Source organism: Prionailurus bengalensis, chromosome E1 (genome assembly GCF_016509475.1).
Source record: "Prionailurus bengalensis isolate Pbe53 chromosome E1, Fcat_Pben_1.1_paternal_pri, whole genome shotgun sequence".
Lineage (NCBI taxonomy): Eukaryota > Metazoa > Chordata > Mammalia > Carnivora > Felidae > Prionailurus > Prionailurus bengalensis.
The window spans coordinates 50284502-50289369 of record NC_057347.1 but is presented as its reverse complement, the minus strand read 5'-3'; positions in this window follow the sequence as shown (position 1 = coordinate 50289369).

The following is a 4868-nucleotide window of genomic DNA, read 5'->3' as shown; positions in this document are numbered from 1 at the left end:
GTTTGCAACATTCTCCCTGAGAACAGCCACCTCCCACCAAGTCCAAGGTCTCAATTGGAGGCATCATAAATTGAAAACAGAGAAATGGTTCCCTCTTCTCTCTAATCCTCAAAACTTGTCCCCTGGGAAGTCTCTGGGGCTGAAGAGAGAAGCCCCACTGGATATATGTGAATTTAGTGTTTCTTAGGAACCAAGATTACATGTTTCAGTAGTGTCCAGGCAAGCTGATGCCCTGCTGGGAAAGAAAATCGAAATAATTTTTTTCTCCATGATCCATGACAGTCTCTCTCCTCTGAACATCCCATTCTTTATAGAAAAGGAGACAGAAGTAAGAAGAGGACGGAGAATGAAATGAAGACGGAAGTGAAAACGACTAGGAAAACGGATGGGGGAGAAAGGGGAGAGATGTGAAGTGCTATCGAAGACAAGGAAGGTGTAGGAAGCATGGAGGGTTGCCTGCCAGTGTTCATGTCTCCCCTTTCCCTGGTTGTCCAGGGATCTAACTGTTCTCATCCCCATCTCCTCCGTGATTCGAAAGAGGGTCAGCTGTCCCAGCTGAGGAGTCAGTCGTAGTGGTACCATTTTCCTTGTCGATGACAAAATTTCAAGGTGAGCCTGTGACCCATTTCCGCTCAGGGAGGCACCAGAAGAGGTCTCTGCCACGGAGCTCCTGCAAAATGTGTCTGGACATGAGATGGCCCCTTTTCTGCCTCTGGCTATCATCACATCTGGAGCTGATGCTCGCAGCTGCCACCGCCATTCTCCAACCACAAGGGAAACTCACTTTAGAAAGCAGCCCCCCCCCCACCCCCGGCAGGGACAGGAATGGAGAGATGGAAGGACACTGGGTTCTAAAATTAGTCATCTTTTCCTGTGGCGATAAACAACTCCAATGTGTTAGCGGCTTAAAAGCAACACATATTTATCTCCCTTTGTCATATGAGGGCTGTGGGACTTCTGGTCACCCCCAAGTGTCTTCTTGTTCCAGACCCAGGCTAAGGAGTAGCTGCTCTTGAGACCTGCTGTTCTCCTGGCACGAAGCGGGAACCTGCAAAGGAAACGGTAGTCGGGCTACTTCTTGACGGTTTCTGCATGGGTGTGCCACGCCTGTTCTCTCACCACTGGCCAGAGCATGTTATGGGCTGAGCCCAAAGTCAGGAAGAAGCGGTGTGGTCGGAGGGGGGTGGGGGGGGGGGGAAGGGGGTGTGGAGCATCTTCTACCCACAGGAGTGGAGGGCGAGTCACGTGAACATGGGCAGGGAATGGATGTTTGGGAACAAAAACCCAAATCAGCCAAAATCCTTGGTGACATTACTGAGTCACTAATGAAAAGGCTCCCAGGACCCTATTTTCTGGATTTCCACTACTGTGAGATAATATACTCCATTATGGCTTGAGTCTGAATTTTCTAGGACTTCTCCATTTTAGGAAAGGGCATCTTGACCAGTATAGAGACAATTCCCAATGATTTTCTCCAATTCACAAGGCCATCCCTGTAGGCACTGACTGTCCTTCCTAAACAGATTAACACTCTTCTCTCCAACTGTGGAAAGTAGGACACAGCTTCCTATAATATCAGAATAGCTCTGAGCCTAGATGGTCAAGGACAAATACTACCAAGAGTTGCAAACAGTGTGACAAAGGTTTGCTTGAGTTTCTATAGGTTTTGTTCTCATTTTTGTTATATACATGTATGCAAGCCAACGAGTCTGAAAAAGAAAGGAACTCAAACCGATACTATTTTTCTTTACCAGTACAATCAGATAGATCGTACAAGAAGAAAAAGAAAATGTTGTGTATTCACATCCTAAGCTTATTCTTTTATTTCAGTTCCAATGTGCTCCAATATGGTCGGTCTGCCAGACCAAAAAAATTAATAATTAAAAAAATATATATATATAGTACTATACATATTTGTACATATATATACACATCAAAGATGATAAGCTTTAGGGTCTATTTCATTGATAAAATATAACCTATAATAGGGAGTTTAGGAACAGACGCAGACCTAAACGAGTCCCATAAGCCTCTGCTACAACCTAGGATGACCTTGTAAGAACTTTTACTGAACTCAGTGAAAGAAAAAAAATTAATGAAAACCTTCAAACTGTACAAGAGAACAGAATGGAGGGAGTCACAACAATCATCTTTTGTTTTGTTTTATTATTTTTTTTTCCTTTCCTTTCCTTTTCCTCTGTAACCACAGAGGTGACTAGACAATCCACCACCCTCCTGAAGCAATATCCAAACAGAAAATTTTCCAATACATATCCTAAAATCACAGAGCATGTAACTCCACATTAGCTCCAGGAAAGCAGCATCTTTGCTTAGGATATGGAAATTTGGAAGCTCATTGCTATAATCTGTGGTTATGATTTTCAGCTCCCCCAGTGATGCCGGGAATCAAACCACAGACTCCTAGCGCTAGGAGCCTTTATTGTAATCCAATAAAACCTTAACAACCAGTCTTCTTTTTTATGATAAATTAAGGGCCTCATTTGCTTTGAAGCAGCCCCTCTGCCCTAGAGTTTACCTCCTTGTGGAAACAGTCCTAGAGAAACACTGAATTCAGATGGGGTGAAGATGGGGAGGGAAAAAGCCCATAGTCCCCTACCTTGGTTTCATGGATTCAGAAACTTCAAAACAAACAGAAAGTTCTCTGTTTCAAAACAACCAATCTTTGAGGATGAGCCTCTGCTTGAGAGCTCTGACAACATTTTACAAACCAGGACCTCTGAACTTTGCGCCTTGGTCACAGAATGTCGCCTTGAACTCAGAAATATGCCACCTGGGGCTGAGGCCATGTGTGGTATCACCCACTTTATGTTTGCTAATTTGAAATTTTACTCATAATCTCAAATTCTGCCCAAACTGCCAGTATGTGTGTGTGTATGTGTATGTATATATATATATATATATATATGTGTGTGTGTGTATATATATATATGTATATATATATGTGTATATATATATACGTATATATATGTGTATATATATATACGTATATATATATATGTGTATATATATATATGTATATATATATATATTTTTTTTTTTTTTGCTATGCCACCTTTGTGAACTCGTTTGTTAGGGAACAACCTCCAAATTCAAAACAAACTTAAAGCAAAGGCCATATTTATCTCTCGGCCATAATTCCTTGCTAAGATCCCAAAGCTGCATGATATCAAACTGCCTCAATGCCTACATGTGTGTTTTTCAAGGATTGCAGAGGCTAGCCCAGAAGGGAAAATTTCAAACCTAGCAGTGGCCCTAAAATTAAACATCCATTTCCAGAGTGTTGATTGTAATATGCCTAATGATATGGAAATGAAGGCCAAAGGACAGGGAAGGAAGAGCCAGAAAAACGGGGCATCCTGGCTAGCACGGAACTCAATCTTCTATGTTCAAATATCAGGAAAGGCCAGTGAGAAAGCCAGCTCTTGGGATACACTGAAAATTAAGACTACAGCCCCCAAATGGAGATGCTTATGCTAAGTCCCATATCACCAAACAGAGACTCCATTGCTGTTTCGGTTCACCCAGATGGGATCTTAGACCAGCCCATCAGGAAACACCCAATCACCAGTAGTTAGGTCATCTGTCTGGGCGACCCCTGCCATCACCCTAAAGGAAAGTAATTTTGCAACAACATTTTCCTTTGCCTAGTATAATTTCCTTGTTCCCGCTCCCTTCTGCCTATAAAAGTCTCATTCTGTACAACGCCTCAGAGCTTCTATCTGCTAGATCGGATGCTGTCTAATTTGAATCAATTTTTCCTCAGATTAATTCTTAAAAATTTTTCATATGCCTCAGTTTATCTTCTAACAGAACCAATCCAATCCATACTGCCCTTATTTGTAGATAGAAATTATATGTGTATATATATATATATATATATATATATATATATATATATATTTAAAACCCCAGAAACTCTTGTATGTGTGTGTAGATTTTCCATGCCTAATTTATTCTCAGTTTCATCGTGACTTTCAAGAAATGGGAAAAGGAGCAATGAGGGGAAAAAATGGATTTACCCAAGCTGTAAAATTTTAGATACAAAATGCTTAAAAAATTAGTGGTTTAAAGGAGGTTTATATTGGTTTGTATTTTTTTCTTTCCCAGTATTCCCCCCACACACCCTGCCCCCAAATCCCAAAGATAATAATGACATTGTGCATTCCGAGGGGATAGCATTTGAAGGTAGTTGATGACTTCAGCCAAAGATTTCCCCCTCTCCAAAGGAAATAATGGGTTTTGTAATTCCAGATGTTCGTTTTACACGCTTCAGCAGTCATATGATTTCTCAGTGAGTAGTAAGTTGGCCATTAATACTGATTCTTTGGCAAATTGGAGGTGTTAATGTATTAACCCAGAGCACCGTATTTTCACTTTTAAGATGTATTTACAATTAACAGCTTTTCATGCTCTCCCTGGAGTTCTAATTTAATTAGCAGTTGACACATCAAGAGCTCATTTCATTTAAATAGGAATTCCATTTGGAAATAGCAAATTTTCTTGGTTTTATCAACCCATCAATATTTGCTCAACTGAGACACCATCTGATTCCAGTATGATCTGTCCTAGCCATTTTTTGAACGCTTGTTAATGTTGTTGATATGGATAATAAATTATGGTCATCTCATCTTTTCGCCCTTCCCACATCTGATCCTGGTCCTTCCTTCTCTTTCAGAAATGTAATTTATCAGTGCCATACATTCATGTAGCTTAACAAGCCAATAATGCCATAGAATTTATTTTAAAAATTAACAGTCTTCATCTCCTACACACCCTACTCCCCTTCCCCAGAAGTGACTACCCTCCACTCTCTTAGAGGATTCTTTTGGCATTTCCATTCCAATCTC